Below are 18,222 nucleotides of genomic sequence, written 5' to 3' on the forward strand. Positions count from 1 at the left end.
ACCACAGGACCTACCTATGAAGGTGGACCGTGTTTGCTGGCAGGCGCACAGCATTAATTCATTTAGGTGTGTTTGTAGCTGTGTCTGAGCAGTGCTTTTTCTCCTCTTATCACTGTAAACGGTTTCTTTCTTGGCTCTGTGCAAACAGCTCAGGAACGAGGCAGGTTGGGTCCAGCTGGACTAACCCTTCCCAGAGTGGAAGTTTTGGCAGGAGCTAGGCTCTTTGGCCTGATTTTTTACCAACAAGCTCTGAAGGGTTTCAAGTTTGCAGCCCGATGGAGCTCACATTTTTTCACTTTATTATTTTTCCCTCTTTCCGGAGGGTGAAATTCAGCTCCTGTGGGCTTTTTAGAGTTTCGTGCAAGCTATCTTTCAGATTTGGGCTTGTGCGGTTTCGTTACGCCCACCTTGAGTTTTACTTGAGTACGGCCCAAAATACAAAGTGAGTAATGGCCAAACCTGGTGAGTTTTGCCTGGTTTTAGGCCAACATTTTTCAAACCCACCTGAATACATAAATCATCTCAGTTGTAAAGCTGGGCTATAAAAGTAGAGGCCGTTCATTTACTTTCTTATAACATACATTTAATCCCATCACAGCAGGGAATGATTCTGCTGACCTATTTTAGACTTTTACCCTAGGATGAGCTGTGCTGTGCCCCAGGTGGGCCTATTTCTGTCCACCAGCTACAAAGCAAGTCTGGACAATTGGCTCAGATGGAGATACTTACGCTGGAGACAGGAACTAGGACAAATGACTCCTACCACCAGCACAGGGGAGCCCCAAAATCATTCTTTTTAACTAAAGCTACAGTTCTGTAAAGCCAATATCATGGCTGTTAAAATCTGACACATGCTCCTGAAATATTTGGGGTTACACAGTTCCAGTAGCGTTTTAATCTCATAGGTATGCATGTAAGCCCGCACGATGCAGTCCCAACACAACCTGACAGTAAGTTAGGCATGGCTTGGGGTGCGCTGATATTTGAACAAAAAACATAACTTTGCTACGCTATTTAGCATTAAATGTAATCTGGGTTCAGTTATTGACCTCTGGGAAAAAGCTCGATTCAAGCATGACACCAATGTCGCACAAGGAAAAGCTTCAGATGTTGCCCCTGGAGGGATGTACCAGAACAAGGTACAAGAATGGGAGCTGGGAAGATGCAGCTCGCTCTTCTAAGTAAGGTTAAGCTCTGAGCTTCGGAGGGTGTTTATATCTTGTGAGAACTAAATCCTGCTGCCAATACTGAAAGAAAGGAAATAAGGAAGGAAGGACCTGCCTGTGTTGTCAGGTTTTTTTGTTTCTTTAAGAGTTCCATGAAATTTATTATTTTTTTTAAAGCCACAATTCCTGGACTCATAAGGCTATATTAGAAACTCATCTCTCACTACGAAGTTCCTGTCTAAACCTCATATTTGCACAGCAGAAATGTGAAAATGTGACCCTAAAAGGGAACAGTAAGGCCAAAAGCGTTTAAAAATATACCTCAGTATTTTCAAGCCGGTCTTGAGATGCGCTCAGTTTGGGGTCATCATTTTTGCACGCACACAATTGGCAAGATCATAGGTCAGAGCCCAAATTCTTAGCATGCTGACAGAGGCCAGCCGTGAGGGAAGGTTTGTGTCACCATCACCTGTGCCCGCTCTCCGGGGACACACACACACAATACCAGGACTGTGCAGAGGCTGACGCCACGGGAAGCTGTGGCGCAGAGATGTGGTTTTACCCAGACAGGAGTACTTCTTGCGCAACATCTCACACAAATGCCCCTGTGAATTTGGCCCTGTGACTCAGGCACCTGAGCAGGACTACACTAGTTTTGTTAAATGGATGTGTGGTTCTTGGCCACCTTCAATTGTATTGACGGGAGTTTCCGAGGAAATGAGATCACTTGGCTTTGCCATGAGCTGGGGTCACAGAACGATTCTGGATATAAAACGATGAAAACCTTCACTATTTTCTAGTGAAAATGGGGTGGGACTGCAGAGTCCATGCACCCGATGTCTTGAGCTCCGCAGGACTTGGTGTGCTCCAGCAATGAGCAAGAATTGCTCACAGTGCACAAGAACTGTGCACAGTATTTTGGAACAGATGCACCACCAAAGCAAATGACTTCCTTAAAGATCACAACTGAGTTTGTTTACCCTAACACATAATTCAAACATCACTGATATATTTTTGGCATATGGAAGTAATATGTACTGAAGGCACTGTATTGCACAGTATTTACAGTTCTCCACCCAGTTTGGATAACTGTGTTTATCTCTTTTGTCATGTCTTCAGTCAATAACTATCAGGTAAAGTATTAAAGAAGTGCTGATCTGCTCTTGCAAAGCATTAAGGCCTATATGGGAAGGTCAACACAAACCTACCATAAATATGTAAGCTGTTCCCACAAGGCCAGGGCACAACTCGTGTGCTGAAGGTTAGGCACTTTTTTGCTTCACTGCCTGACCTGGGATCTGGTCACTCTCCCTCTCTGAAAAACAGCAGAGCTTCCTGGTTGCTGCCATGAAGAGCAAGTATCCCAGTTAAGAGTCTAATCAAAACCAAAGTTCACCAGTGAGGCTGATACTGGGGGAAGTAAGGCCGTCACGAGACCCTTGAGACTGACTACTGGCCAACCTTGAAGGTGACAGCCATTCCTTGTAGTTTCACCCTTTCAAGGCAAGGGTGGCCCAGATGGTGACCAACAGACCCGAGGCTGGGGAGGTGGCAGGACCGCCCCCCCCACCCCCAGCACATGTTCTCAGAAACAGTGGTGGAAGCAATGCCAGCCACAGTCTCTGTGTTCTCTGCTCCACCGCAATGTGATACAGAAAGGATATGATGTAAATTAGGGGAATGTAAATCAGGATACTGGAAAATTATCCTCAGAGAAGTACATTTCCATGGGAGATACAAGATGAAGTGGGACCTACCATCTTGCCTTTCTATTTAGACGCACTGGCTGGCTGAATTCAAGCACAGCTTCTGCCATGCTGAGTGGGGCCCAGAGCTCCTCTGCTCAGAGCTATGCTGGGGTCTGGTGCTGCCCAAATGTCCTGCGTTGCTTGGCATTTCCAAAGCTCAAGAGGATCTCAGAGAACTATGGGATAGCAATCCCTCATCCCAGCTTCCTGTGCTGGAAAGCTGTCCATACCCCTGACACATAGAACTGCTAACAAAAACCTTCAGGCTTGGTTGCATCTGGTCATAGGATCACAGGATACTTCAGGGTGGAAGTAGGTCATCTCAGACAGCCTCGTTTTTCCAAGGGACATCTGCGTTTCTTTCTGTCAGGACTCAGAGAGCTCACCCACAAAATCTGTTTGCCCCAGGCTGCAGCTCTGCAGGTGACGCACCGTCATGGTTCCACCAGCCCTGCCCACCCAGAAGCAAGCGGGTGGGAGAAGACCAACATCATAGTTGCTCTGGTGAGTTTGGCAGACCTCGAAGGCATGGGTCTTTAAATCCAAGGATCCGGTGAGCTGCTCTGGGCCCCATCCAAGGGGCGTTTGGCAGCTCCAAGCTCAGCCAAGGGCCAGCCGCACTCCTTCTTGCACCATAGCCTGCCTCCGAAGGGCCTGCAACGGAGTTTGATGCTCCGGGTGAGCTCACCTGAGGTTAGAGTTGAAACCCATTACTTAACAATTACCTTCTGGCTATTTAGGGAAAGCACTTCTAGTTTCCCCCAACCCCTTTCCCTTGCGACAACATCCTGCCCTGAGACGGCGAAGAGCTATATTTAGAGCCATCTATTTTGGGATTTTGGTTGGAATGCTGGAATTAATATCTTTCCTTTAAAGAAAACACGCCAAATGATATTTTAAAAGCTTCAGCCCAGTTTGAAGGTCTTACACGCTGGCCGCTGAGTGAAGCTAATTTATTTGTCGGCTTAACATTTAGTAGGGGGTGCTGGTGTGCCTGGCCCCACTGGTCCCCAGCACTAGGAACTGAGCGCTCAATTCAGCTACCCTCCTATGATTTTGTGAAGTTGTATGATATTTATTTTAATTTGCTGAGTGTCTGCCACAGAGTTTATTCATTCCCTCTTTTTTGGCAGCAGTTTGTATCGGCTTCGAATAGATTTAGTACAAAATTTTCCATCAAAACCTTTTCTTGACAGAAAATGGCTTTTGGACACAATGGAAACTTTTGTGGGGAAAAAGAAAAAACAATTAAAATACAACCTGCTCAGCTAACTTGGGGGAGCTTTATTAGAAACCCAAAGTTGTTTTCCTGCTTAAAACATTTTTAGGGAAGGTACTGCTGCTCAGATATTTTTTCAAGGTGAATATGATTTTTTTGGTGTATTTATCAGAGGAGTCCTCATGCAATTATTGCTCCTGGACCAGGAGTCGCTTGCAACTTGGGTGGAGAGGGCAGCCGTGGCTCCTCCTAGCGCTGCAGGGAGCTCCGAGCGGTACCCGGGGACAGCTCTCATCTTCACGGCAGCACTGGCTGCCCCAACAGCAGTTCCCTGTCCCCCATGGACAGCAGGCAGGAGGCTGGATGGAAAAGTCCCTCTGACTGGTTTTGCCTCCAATTCGGGCCAGGCTGCTCCTGGCTTAGGCAATGCCAATAGCTGCTCCCTGAACCCTTCTGGCCACCAAAGGGAGCTATCGGAGGCAGAGAGTGGAGGAGAACATTGGTCCGGTGGCAGCACACTCTCAGAGGTCTCCAACGTCATCCTGAGGCAACAAAGCAACCCTATTTCTTCTATATAATAATATTCAAAGCTTAAAGTGAGAATTAAAGGCACATTTCTGCCCGAATGTAGGTCGCTACAGGTGGCCAATGGGGCTGCATGGCAGACACTACAGGGCACCATCAATACCATAATAAATCTGGCTCCTCACAGGTAAGGATGCAGTAAGACTGTCAGAAAACTGCACAGAATAATATGTGTTTGTCTTGCCTTTGAACCTGCAGGCTAAACACTGTCCTCGTGACCAAAGTCTAGTATCCCAAAAACCTGGAAAGGTGACTATTTTCATGCGACAGCCAAGATGCTAATGTAAGCATAGGACTCCAGGATCTGGGCCTTTAAAAGAAACAAAACCAAACATCTCCATATCACTATAAGATCAATTTAGTTGGCAGTGAAACCATCGTTACAAATGGTTAGATGAAATTACATGGCAGAAACTCGCGGGTCGTAAGTCTTCAAAATCAGAAGCTGTTCACAAATGATCGAAGAAGCAGCTACATTTGCAAGGAGGCTGAACTGCACTGCCGTGTTTCCTCAGCAAAAGCTTTCTCACTGCCCTGGCACACATCTGGCGCTCCACGGCGCTCTATAACGTGGCAGCCAGGGCTTGCCTTTGCCAGAGCAAAATTCTGGCACTATGCAGCATCTGGAGGGCATGGGGATCTCAGTCATACCTTTCTCCACTTTCTCCCTTTCCATCAGCAGTGCCAACAAAGCAAATTTTCTGGAAACCTTGAAGATAAATTCTTGCCACCACCTCTTTCTTACTGGACGCTGGAGAAGCCCAGTGCAGGAAGTGCACATTTAAGATAGTGGGTGCTTCCCATTTGCTCACTGTCATTGGACAACAGTTCAGCCAAGGCAAATAACCCCTGCTCACAGCTTCCCTGAGTGTCCTCCTTGCAAACCGTTATGGTCTGCTGCTGCCTCGCTCATACAAACACACACACACAATAAGGATTTCATTATTTCTCTAAGCAAAGCACACAAAAGCTGATTCTGGCTCCTGAAAGTGGCAGCTCAGTTATTGCTTTAACAGCAGCAGCTAAATCCTTGCCAGGCACAGCCAAAAGCCACGATGAGCATTTTGTGCTTTTAGGCCTACATCAGGATTTTTCAGTTTTCATATTGCATCTGTTGTAAAAACCCTCTCAGCTATGACTTGCTCCTACCTTGCAGGGTCTGAAACACCAACCACTTCCCCCCCAGCGAAGCCACAACCATCCGTCCAAGAGGAGCCTGTCTGTCTTCCAGGCTGGGCGTCCTATTGGCTTTGCTTTATGTCTCTGGCCAGGCTGAGGATGTGACAATACTTTAATGCAGTGGTGTTATCTCAGGTTTCCTCTAAGTAAGTTATCTCCTATTGTATCTGACTGTGGTGAATAATTAATGCAGAATACATCCTGAGCAGAGCTGGCCAGGAACTACAATTTCCATTACTTGGGAAATCCTGACATTAAGGGAGATATTGATTTCAGCTTTGCATAAAAAGCTATTTCTTTTATATTTACCAAGAAATCAAAATTATGTCCCCCCGCCCCCACCAAGTGATCAATTTAGGACCATAAGAATGTTTCACTTTGAGGGATTTACTCTGATTCTTTTTATTATTCCTTTCATTCCCACCCTTTACTTAAATTACATCACACATGCAACATTTTTACATGGAATTATGCAATCTACAAAGACAATACAATATTAAAATTTACAATATTGTCTTCCTGAAAATCATTTAAAAGACACAGTAGAAATGACACATTCTGGCTCTGCTGAAGCTTTCATATTGTCCAAACAAAATATTTAAATTTTTCTTTTTGCTGCTGGAAAGTGTTGTGGGAATCAGCACATTTCTACTACACGGCTCAATTTCAGGTAACTTGTTTTGTCATATGGAAAATTATACTAAGAATGATTAGTCAGTGACTTTAATAACTGAGATATTCCTATACCAATCACCCCAAAACACTCTCACTTATCCTTTATTCACTGACGTTGAAATGCTCTGCCAGTAGATAAGCAATGAAGACAGAAATTGAGCCTGTATTTTTCCAACTTTGTACTCCAACCCTGACAGTTTCCGTGAAAAGGCCACAGAGAGGTTCAGAGGAACTTTATCTGCATTCGCTTCTATGTGGACTAGATTCAGTAGCTAACTTTTAGGTTTGAGGGGCACATTTTCTACTTCTTTATATCAACAAAATATGTAATAAGCCTTTCACGTGACTCAACCGCTTTGGACGCAACATGATGAGATGCATATGTATACAAGGTCATTTTAATGCTCTGCTTTCACAAGGAGCCCTAAAAAAAGTGTGTAAAAAAAGCACACTCAGTGAAGGGCATTTTCTGCACGTTGAGATCCTGAGCATGGAAAAGATGATGAAACCAACCTCTGCACGGAGCAAGACATCAGACTAATTAGCTGCAAAACCTGAAAATGACACTATAAATTGTGTTTGTTCCCACAGCAACCAACATTCAGCTACTCTGTCTTCAAAGGTTGCAAATATTGGGTTGCTGGAAACGCTCCACAGACAAGAGGGAAGGGCAAACGTTTTTTATGGTGTAAGAAGACGTTGCAGTGGGACTTCCAGCTTCCTTGGAGGGGGGAAGTACTGGAATTTGTGTGTTTGGCAAATACGTCCGTGTGGCTCTGAGCTGTAAGCGTGCTCTGGGCGGTTCAGGGCCAAGGAGCTATTTGGGGAGTTAGCTGCCCCCAACACAACAGTGTCTCGGCAGCACGACTTGTAGTGCTGCACAGGTTGGGAGGAGATACCTTCATGTCCGTTCTGGACCTTCACTGTCTTGGATCCTGAGGCCAATTTTGACTCGGGTGTAAATCAGCATAGCTTTAACTATGTCAGTGGAGCTAGGGAGTTTATGTAATCGGAGATACAGTCAATGAAAGGAAGGCATGTAGGGATTTTGCTAGCTACAGGTGGGTGCTTCTGGCTAGAGCCTCCTTTGAATAGAACCTTTACTGAGACGCCAAAAATCCTTCGTTAGTTCATTTTCAGCAAGTGATGATAGCTATTTTAATTTCATGCTATCTAAATGCTTCACAGCTTGTCCCACTTGCTCTAGACACCTCTTTTAGGGGTTGTCCTGTAGGTAGTCAATCTATTCCCATCAACCATACAAGAAATCTAGAGATCAGTCCTGAACCAGACCTCATGTCTAGAACGCGCAGAGAGCAGACTGTAGCCAGCATCTCCAAAGCACTAGTGACAATCCTACCCCATGACAATCCTGTAGCCTCCCATGTTTAGTGCTATCTCTCCTCATCCAGGCTCCGCGTAGCAGCCCAGTCCAACAAGGAGACGTTGCTGTTGATACGATGCAGCCCCTGACAAGCAGAGAGGAACAGGCGAGGACGCCTGCAAGCCATGGTGTGCTGTTACGGGGCGGACGAAAGCATCACCCACCTCAGCTCTCTTCACTTTGTGGTTATTACTACGTTCTCAGGGCACAAATCTATGCAAAGTCCAGGTGGGGAAATAAAGAGATAGGGACAAGTGACAGAAAGCCTGACAGTAGGTGTTGTATAGTAATGCAGTAAGGAAGTCCTGTCTCTGATATGCTTCAAGATAAAAAGTCCAGCTCTAAAGCCTTTCATCATGACGTCCCAGCACAGTGTGCTAGCCATGGGCTCAACACTCATTACTCACCGCCTGCATCTCCTCTTACCACCTCAGCAGAGCCCAAGTGGAGACCCCAGGGCACACAAGGAGATCCCTTCAGCCTCAGAGTGGTGACAAAGTGGAAGCTGACACATGAAAAGAGATAGACCACAAAGGTGAGGAAGGACCATAACTGGCTGATAGTTTAGAGGCTGTGTTTTGGGTCTGTGATTCATGGGGGTGCACACCCGCTGAGCACACCGTCTCAGGCTTTGGAAACAGGGGCTTGTAAGCACCACACTGATGGGGTGATGGAAAACCAGCAGCCAAAACCGTGGAAGTTGTGTACTTGACCTATGTCTGTTTTCTTTGCAAGCTGTGAGTAAATCCAGAGAGTGTCTACAGGGTCTCATCTGAACCCTGACAGATCAGGTCTGAGTCTGTAGATATACTGCTGTTGCTGGGTCCCCATGAAGCTCCCCAAAGGGATAAGGATGCTCAGAGGTAGGTCTAAGACCGGATGTGCTCCCAGGAGCAGGGCCCCAGTGCCAGGCTTGCTGTAACGGTCCCTATGCAAACTCTTCTATCCATGTCAGATAGAAGGATGCACCCGATGACCATATTTGTATTTTCTACTTTAAAACTCTGTAAATAAAGCTAGTATCTCTGTACCTTTCCTTCCGTATTCAGGTGGCACTTCACAGCCGTGAGGCTTCATTTCTGCAAGGCAGCACAGGGCTTTCTGCCCTGGACATCCCCCGCAAGGACACTGAGATCCTGTACTGAGCTACAAATTACAGGCAATTTTGCCACAACAAAAAAATACATCTTTTCTTCTAGTACCATCAATATTTGGCACTTTGAGAGAGCTACCTTTTTTTTCATTGCCTCTAAAACAAGTGGCTTTCCAAGCATATTTTATCCCCAATGGTCCACTGCGTGTGGCTACTGCACATTCCTCACCTGCAATGAGAACACCAGCTCCCAGGAAAAACATGGACAGCATTTCCCAAGGCACCTGGACAATAACCGGTGCACGGGGTCAGGCCGTGGGGAAGCTCAAGGCAGTTCTACATCCTCACCCCAGCTACGCCAGCGGCCTACAGGATTTAGTCCGAGGCAGCCAGGCTGCAGAGCTCGGCACTGAGCAAGGGCTGAACCAGCAAGGCAACGATGGTGCAGAGCTCAGCTCCCTGTGGAGATGCTGCCTCGGGCCCCTCTCATCAGCTACCGCACAACGGGCTCTCCTCCTCGGCTTGACGGCCGGATCGTGATCTGTCTGTCTGCCTCATCCACTTAGAAAGCTCCTATAATTGTGAGATGCAGGCATCACATTTAAAAAAATTACATCAAGCTGCATTTGCTAGGATCAGCTTGAGTGAAGCCAGGCCAGCCTGGTGCCGGCGGCCTTCCAGTAACAGCCCTGCTGAATAACCTGTCTTTCCCACAGACGTGTCTGCTCTGCCCTTTTCCTGGGCCGTTGAAGACGAGGAAGATCTTGCTTTTCAGCCTGTGGCTAAATTATTATCTTTTGCAGGAACTAAACATCGGTTTGGTTTTCTGCAGCTCATTCCAGCTGCTGACAGACATTCCTGTGTTAATCCTAGGGAGAGGGGAACGAACAGTCACTCTCTAAATAAGTTTGGGATGATTTGAGGGCAGCCCAAGCCCTGCAGCACTATCCCAGCTTGTAACCTTAAAGGGACACATCGCCCGTGTAGATCAACTCTGTCACCAGAAGCTAGCCAAGAAGACAAGGACAAGAACAGACCACAAGGTAGGCCCCGAACTGCACTATCCCCAAGAAAATCAGCTTTTGGAGCAAAGGCAGGAGAAAAGCAAGCCCCTGACTTTCCATGCCTGGTCTCATAGAGCAGCACAGCACTAAGAAGGCAACAAAGCCAAGCACTGAAAAGCCTGGAGATGCCGGAAGATGGATTACAATGCTTTTTCCAGCCACGGAGGGTCTGACCATGGGCTCTGGTGCAGAGGCTCCAGGGCTGGCATTGCAGACTCAATCACAGCCCTTCATGAGGTGAGGAGCATAACGTCCTGGGGCTTTCATAAGCAACGTACGAAAACAGCAGCTCATGGACACTGATCAGGGCTGGAAGAGTTCAAGCTGCCGCGCAAGCCTCTGCCTCCCATATTAATAAAAGGAAGCGGTAGCAGTGAAATATCAGCCGCTATGGGAGGATGAGATGTTTCTCTCTTCTGGAGAAGTGAAAGACACATCTGCTGGAGGACACATGGATTTAGGGTTTTTGTCCCACAGCTATGGGTCTTTGCCCCTCCTGCCTGTCCATCCCTCAGCCGCTTGGAGCCCCCATCTCCCTGTCTGGCTTGCTGCATCCCAGTTCTCCCCAAGCTTGCAGTCTGCCCTGCCCCCTCCCAGCTCTATCTTTCCTCCTCTCACCCTCACCACCATTCCCTTCCCTTCTGTGTTTCCTGATCTGTCTGTCCCCCAGGCCAATACATCCCTGTCCCACCGCACGGCAGCTGCAGAGCAGCTCTGCCAGCCCAATTCCCATTCCTGTGCCTCATCCCAGTGCTGCACACAGCAGCCCAAGGTTAAGAGCAGGCTCTCAATTTTTCTAAAGTTTCAACGTGGCCAAACATGAAGGGATTTCTCCTGGGATGGCCAAAAGCAAAACCCTGACCTGGGCTCCATCACTCCCATGAATTTCCAATCTCCACCTTGTGACAGGGGGCTTGCTGAAAGGTGAGATGCTTAGACCAAAAAGGGCAGTGTCCCAGCCCTGTTCTTGGAAGCCGCTAAACTCTTCCCCGGAAAGCTTCCAAAAAAAGAAAAGAGAGCTGACACACATCATGAAAAATGTACAACCTAATGGCCACAGTTTGGAAAGACTATAAGCAAATAAAAACATGATCGACATTGTTAGGCAAACACAACAAGAACCGTTGTCACGAGCCCCACCTTGCAATAAAGATGAATCTCAGCACTGGCGACACCTTACTTTAAGGGCCCATAAAGTGCCAGCATATGTAAAAACGCACCGTAAGGGCTTCAGAGCAATGCCAGGCTCAGTGCCACTTTTGTCCATTGTGCAGGGAAAAGTTTCACCCCAGCTGAACATCCTGCTCTTCTCTGCCTGCTCAGTGTACTTTTGAGGAACAACGTATAAACATTTCCACTTCGTGCACTGCAGCTGCCCAGCTGCCTTGCCCCTGCCTTGGCTGTTTTCCCTTAAACATGGAAACAAATGAATACATCCCCCAGCTCCTCACTCCTCCTTGCTGCGAGGACACACGTCCTGGTAAATAGGGTTAGTGAGAGATTTATGGGAGAGCCTTGCATTAAACCATCAGCAGCACATCTCTACACAGAGGCTATTTTTAATAACTGTTTGACTAGAAGCAGCATCTGGGGGACTCTGGGAGACTCAGGATAGCGGATGGCAGAGCTGCACTGGCGCGAGGTGAAGAGCAGCAAGCCGAGAGACTCATCTGCATCAAGACATTTCCTCCTGTTGTCTAAGCTCAGCCTCTGCACCCTGCTACCTCCTGGCCACCCCTTTTCCTCCGTCCCCACGTCCCCAGGTGCGAGTCCCCGCAGGCATGTGGCGTGCACCCGGCAGAGTGGAGAGCCACCCTCTCTCGCCTGCACCCCCATGGGCCAGCTCACTGCTTGCTCCACGCATTCACTTTATGTCCATATATGTGGCTTTCTGCAGCAAACATCTGCTGTGCTTCGAACCACAATTCTAAAATCTGAGTGTTTGGGAAGGGAGCCACAAACTTCCCAGGGTGACTTAAACTGTCCTTCCTGCCGCAACCCATGGGGGATCTGCTCGCTCTCTTTCCCTGCAACTGTGCTGCCTGACTTCTCCCTGGATCTCCTAACTTTTGGAAAACAGCAAGTGAATCGCTCTGGGGGGTTAAACGTGAGACTACTGAATGCCAACACAATAACTGGCCCCGGCTCATGATGTGCTCCACAGTCCTTTGGAGGAAATCACTGCCTGGGAGTCGCAGAGAAAGTGCAGCATGCAGCACACCTAGGGTAATTCTGCCGTCTACAAAAGGTGAGCAGGCGCCAGCAATAGTCCTGCTACGTGTGATCTCTGCTGGGCCATAGAGTGAGGAGGAGATGCAGAATGAACTGCCTAAGCTCGTAGGTGTAGAGATAAGATAAGAGAAACAACACTGCCTCAGCAGAAATTGCACATAAGAAATCAAAGAGCAAGGAGTGCTGCCGAATTACCAGAGACAGGGCAGTCTGGTAAACATGGCTTTAGTAGAATAGCTGCGGAGCGTGGGCTACTTACACGACTGGTACAACAGCCCAGCGCTTTTCACTTGCTTTGATTTCTGCAGCCCAACGCGTTTTTCCAGCAGAGGTATATGTTCCCACGCAGGAGACTGGAACAACTGACACCGGGATTGTGGCTCTTTGGCCCCAAAGGTACCCACATACCTCACATTGAAAATCACTGTAACAGACAGAAGACCTCGGTGGTGAGCAGTTACTAAGGAGGCTGCCTGGCTTTCGGGTAAAAACCCTACTTTCAAAGCATTCCCTCAAGAAAAACCCCTGACATTTCAGAAGCCAAGAGAAAACAGACCTGCCTGCCTTCGACAGCACTGCAGGCTCCAAATGCAGCCTCAGATACTACTAGAACAGTAAAGACAAACTGAGCTCTTCAACTGAAAAGCTGCCCTGTAGCATTTTTGAAGATAGATTTTAATGAACAGCTCTCCCTATTTGAAAAGAAGCGGGGGGGAGGAAATGCTTTTTCCAGACAAGTTCTTGAGTGCACCAGGGTGACTTCTTGGCATGCGCCAAATATGCCTTTTAACTAGAAGAGTGCGAAAAAAGATAAATCTAACTCCTTTGCAAATACATTAGGAGTGTGCGCAAAGCCCAGGGTGGAAAACACTGGGAGTTTTCATACTGGGCCTGCGAAGGATCAGCACGGCCATGTGGCTTGCAAGGCACAGAAGTAGCTTTTGTTCCCGGAGCAATTAGTGCATTCCAGCAGAGCCACGGGGCCGCGCGCAAGAGAAGAGGCTTCCCTTGTAGCAGCCTCCATCAAAATGCTCCCGCGGAGAAATCCGGGCCAGTGGGAGTGACGACAGACGGAGTCTAGAAAGCAGGCGGCTCAGAGGAGACCTTCAGGACATTTCCTATGCCAGCGAAGCAATGCCGAGAATGCAGTGAGGCCTCGGTGACAAAAAGCGGGGGAATATTCGTAGCCATGCTGGGAAGTGGGAGGAACAGCGATGGGGCACCGCAGGGAAGGGGTGCTGCTGCTTGCACAGGGATCAAGCAGGGCACAAGCCCTGCGGCTCTGGGAAAGACAGATGGGGCAGTGCCTAGTGCAACCTGCTTTGCTGGAGGGTGGAGCTCTTCTCCTTGGGTCACCTGGAAGTAAAGCCTCATGTTTCAGCTTGTGACCCAGTCCCCAGCTTCTCTCACCCAGTGCAGATATCTAAGAGATGGATGCAGGTGCCCATTTCCTTCCAGTGACTGCAGAATGAATCCGGATAGGGATGAGGTATTTAACTTTCAGGTAGCTAAATTAGTGGCAATTCATCACTCCATGCTTTGCTGATATTAAAGGAAGCCTCTTCCCACGAGCTTGGCCATACTTTGCTGTATGAGATGAATGTCCCGCCACTGCTGCCCAGGACGGTGGCCTCCTCTAGCGTTATCAGAGGCCCTGATCCTTCTAAGCACTTAACACATCTATTTGACGGCAAACCCTGCGTGCTCTCCCTGTGTCCAGCAGAACCGGCCTCCAGCGTAAGCAAAGTACACCCTGGTGTGCTTCGTGGAATTGAGTTTACACGCACAGATGACATCGGGCTAATGTCTGGGGTTTTCCTGAGCACCTGGCTAACCCAGGGCTGATACCAGGGCTCTGTCTCAAGAGGGATGGGCTGGAGAGACACTGCCTGCAAAGCACTTAGGGATCCCAAATGGAAAGCACACAGAAATTCACTTTGAATGGAAAATATAAAGCTTGAACTCTTAATATAACTGAAGAAGGTCTGCTTAAAAAAAGACACATATTTGGCTTCTACTTATCTGGCATATTACTGTAGAAACTGTTTTTCTTCCTCAGTGAGGTGCAAGCACTCACTCAGACACCATCTCCCCTCAGACACCATCCCTCCCTTACACACAGCCAAGTGCTGGGCATGCATCCATCTCCTCTCCCCTCAGCCCTCCAAAAACGCAGAGCCTCGCTAACTCTGCGCCAGTCTTCGCCTGTGCTTTCCATTAGCAGACCTCCAACTGCTCCGCAGAGATTGGTAGCACTATTCCCGTGTTATATGGGGACAGACTTCTGCCTCTACAGCCAAAGGAGGTGGGTGCTGCAAGGAAGCAGCTGCTTTAGGATACCTAGGTGTGCCATTTGAGCGGAGTTGAGGTGCAGGTCGAGTGACTGGGAGGAGAGCTCGCACCACTTAGCTCCACCCCATCAGTCCCGCACAGTGCCCAGTACCGTATTGGCTTCCCGCCATCTCGTCCCCGAGAAAGTACTATTTGTGCCACAGGCAAAAGAAGACGACCTGACCGTGTCAGTAAGGGTGGGGCAGTCAATGATGGTGAGGCAGACACACCCTAGCTCTCCCCCAGATGATTCATACGTCCCTCCATGACGCAGGGAGAGGTTAAAATCTCCAGAGATCCCTGCCAACCCAAGGCAACAGCGGCACTGAGTTAACCTGGAGTGCATGAGGGCATCACGTCAGGGGGTGCCAGGCTGCTGGGGGCTGCCTGTCACTAGTGTTTCATAGGAAGAGAGAATTCAGCACCTGGACACTGCCTGGTGCACATCTGGCCCGTCCCATGTGGCAAAAGCCTTCTCCTTCCTGATCCCTGCAGATGACCTGCCGCAGCCCTGAAACTTCACCAGCATTTCTAGAGGCTACCTGAGAGCATCACTTTAAAATATGACTGTTGTCTCTAACTTGTATTCCAAGTCTTCATTGCACCAAAGCATAAGCCTAACTGGTCCCTGTCCTGCGATCTAACTCACCAGGGGTTCGTCCTTGGCACTGGCACTGCCTCGCCTTATCTTATCTCCCCTGTGCCGTCACAATTTAATCACCGCATTATCTACCTGCCTTGTAAGAAAGCTATTGCTGAGAAAATATAAACCACACCAGCACCCTTGGGTGCCTATCTGGGGCCAGATAGCAGGTCCTCCTCCACCAAGGTAAATACACTTGCTTTGCAGCTTGTGACATATCAGTCATAGCTGTGCAGATAAGCCCCTTTGGTAATCCAGCCCCGGTGACATAAAGGGGTTGGAAATAACGGGATATCCCAAAACATACACATTTTGGCCCTTCCCAGGCCCTGGGACTTCTTTAGGTCCTGTGCAGACCCACTGCTGGCTGAGATCGTGGGTGTCATTCACAAATGAATCCCATGTGTGGCAGAAGCAACATATTGACCTGAAAATGATTCCGCGCCAGGGAGGGAAGTTTGTCTATGAGTCATGTATGGGAAGCACTGTCCATGCATGTATGTTTTCAGTGTTGGCTCGCTGAGTGACATCTAAAAGCTAGCTTGGAAATCCAAGCATGGAGCTAGCAAGTCATGTAGCAATGGGATTTCTCTACTTAAAAATAAGGGAAAAAAATAAAGTATGCTTATAGAAAACTTCCATATCATGCAATATATTATCTTTTTATAAGCTTTCCGGCTTTATGAGCTTTTCCTGCTCTAATAGTCTGTACAACGCTTCCAAAACCGTACAGGACTGAGGGCTCACACAATTTAATATCCCAAAGACCAGCAATAAACCTCAGGGCACTCTTCTTGCCATGACAATACTAATCTCTCCAGAGCTACTCTCTACAGGCAGAGACTGAGTCCCAAACAAAAGCACAGCTCCAAACATCTTCAGGCTGAGAGAAACTCAGATCCAACTTTGGACTTTTAGAGCAGGCAAAATGCGCTGATATTTTCCTGTGTGGCACACAGAGTATGGAAATGGCGCCCAGGCAGAGGCCAATGATATCCTTGGGAGCATTTGCATTAATCCCTGGGGAATGAGAGCTCCCCAGTGTGTGGGGGCTACGAGGCCCACAAAAGACACACACATCTTTTGTCTCGCCACCTTTTCTCAGGTAGGTTCTCCTGTGCTCGTAAAAAGGGGCTCAGCACTCAAAGCACAGCTTTGGGATGCAGGCCTGCCTCCAGGATGCCGTGCACGCACATTGGATCTGATTGTGCCATCAATTTTATTTAATCGTGTTACCATTTTTCTTAATTCACTTACATCCTGCTTTGCCATCCATCTCAAGCCCACGACTGCAGCAGGCACTGTCCTGGCAAGCCGCAGGCTGCGTGCAATTAGTGTCTGAGCTGATGCTGGGCTGCAGGTGTTGCATAGCTAGCTGGCAGATTTTTGTGCAAGCCCTTTGCAGCAGACTGCAATGCAATCTAGGGCCGAGAGGAGTCCAGCCAGAGGACGAGGAAGGCCGTCTCGAAGGCTTGCATGTTCAGAAGTAGAGTCTCAAACCTCATGTCTTTTGCACTAATGCTTTCTGGCAAAACTTTGTTTAGCTCAGAGCCCATCTGTAAGCAGCAATTTGGGTCTCACAGGGTGGAAATGGCTCTAATAATCTAGGATCGGCATAGTCAACATGGGCTGAAAGTCACAGCCTAAGCATCGATAAAGGAACTTCGCAGCTAAACACACTGGGTCTTTATGGAGCAGCATTTCTGCAACACAGTGAAAACACCTTTGAAAAATCTCCACCAATAAACAGGTGGGGAAAAACACGGAGAAAGAAGGATTCAGGTAGGGCTGGCTGAAAACTTTCAATGCTGAACAGTTGATTTGTCCACAAACGTTTCTGTGATTTCCACGGAAAATATTGAATTTTCTGGTGATACACTCCTTGCCAAAGCAAATACACTGTGTACCTACTGTGGCCACATGAGAGTGGAAAGTTTTTCTCCTTGTGTCCTCATTTTGGCTCCTGAAGTTCTGTTTTATGAGTCAGCTTCTACTCCTTAGCTATATCTACTGTGATGCACTGTGCACAGACGACACAATAGCACAGCTTCCGCAATCAGATTCAGAGAATTTAGCGCATGGCTGAAGCTTGCTATACATGTTTGTGGGTTTTTTTCTGGCAGTTAGCTAAAAGTTTTCCAAAGAAGCTTATTTCCTAAAAAGAAATCTACTTTTTGACTGTTTTCTCGCAGGAAAAAATCTTAAAAATATGCGTCCACATACGCAAACCTCCAAAATGCAATCCGAGTTATAATTAAAAAATTATGAGTTTTCATCAGAAAAATACCACGATCATTTTTTCAGCTGACTTAAACCTTCCATATCTTCACCCCCCCCCCCACAAAAAGTGGCTTTTTGACAAAAGTAGTTTCCAATGGAAAAACATTCACATATAACTAGCTCTGATTTTTCCATTGCTAATAAAATGACTTTGATTAGCTGAGTTATTTACATCCCAGAAAAAACAGCACAGTAATAGCATGCATGTCATTTATGGGGCCTATAACTCTCAAACAACGGAAACCTCCAAGATGGAGAAGGCTATGGAGGGGGAATAGTTGTAGTCATATCTATTTGTATAAACCTTGCATACTGCTATGCAAAGTGACTTATTGGGCTAACCAGAGATTGAACCCGAGAGCAAATTCTAGCCACTTGCGTGTGTCGCGCAGGGTAGGGAAGCTGGCATGGTGACAACGGGGCTCCAGGCGTGCCGCGGAGGGCAGGGCATGCGTTGCACTGAAGGCATTCGGCTCTGCCTGCCGGAGACCTCCCAGTTTATTACCGGTGACACAAATCACAGCCACTCCCAGCTGCATCACAGAAGTGATGATCAGTCTGTGTATAGACATCAGAAAAATGCCTGAAAGCACATGGCCTTGGCTGCTCCATACTAGCACTCC

At 47.8% G+C, this 18,222-nt stretch overlaps 1 protein-coding gene across 8 annotated transcripts in view; it reads right to left on the minus strand.

Moving 5' to 3' along the window:
- Window positions 1–18,222, minus strand: part of TEKT3 (tektin 3) — a 101,894-nt gene that overhangs the window by 24,964 nt on the left and 58,708 nt on the right. Inside the window, exon 1 of one of the 8 annotated variants that reach the window (XM_068913801.1) lies at window positions 8,364–8,461. The exons of 6 other annotated variants lie outside the window; for them this stretch is intronic. The gene's annotated coding sequence lies outside the window, so the exon portion shown is untranslated. Of the gene's footprint in view, window positions 1–8,363; window positions 8,462–18,222 lie in introns of those variants that run through there. One more of the 8 variants, XM_068913798.1, reaches the window with a different exon arrangement.

This window comes from Struthio camelus, chromosome 19 (genome assembly GCF_040807025.1).
Source record: "Struthio camelus isolate bStrCam1 chromosome 19, bStrCam1.hap1, whole genome shotgun sequence".
NCBI classification, from domain to species: Eukaryota; Metazoa; Chordata; class Aves; order Struthioniformes; family Struthionidae; genus Struthio; species Struthio camelus.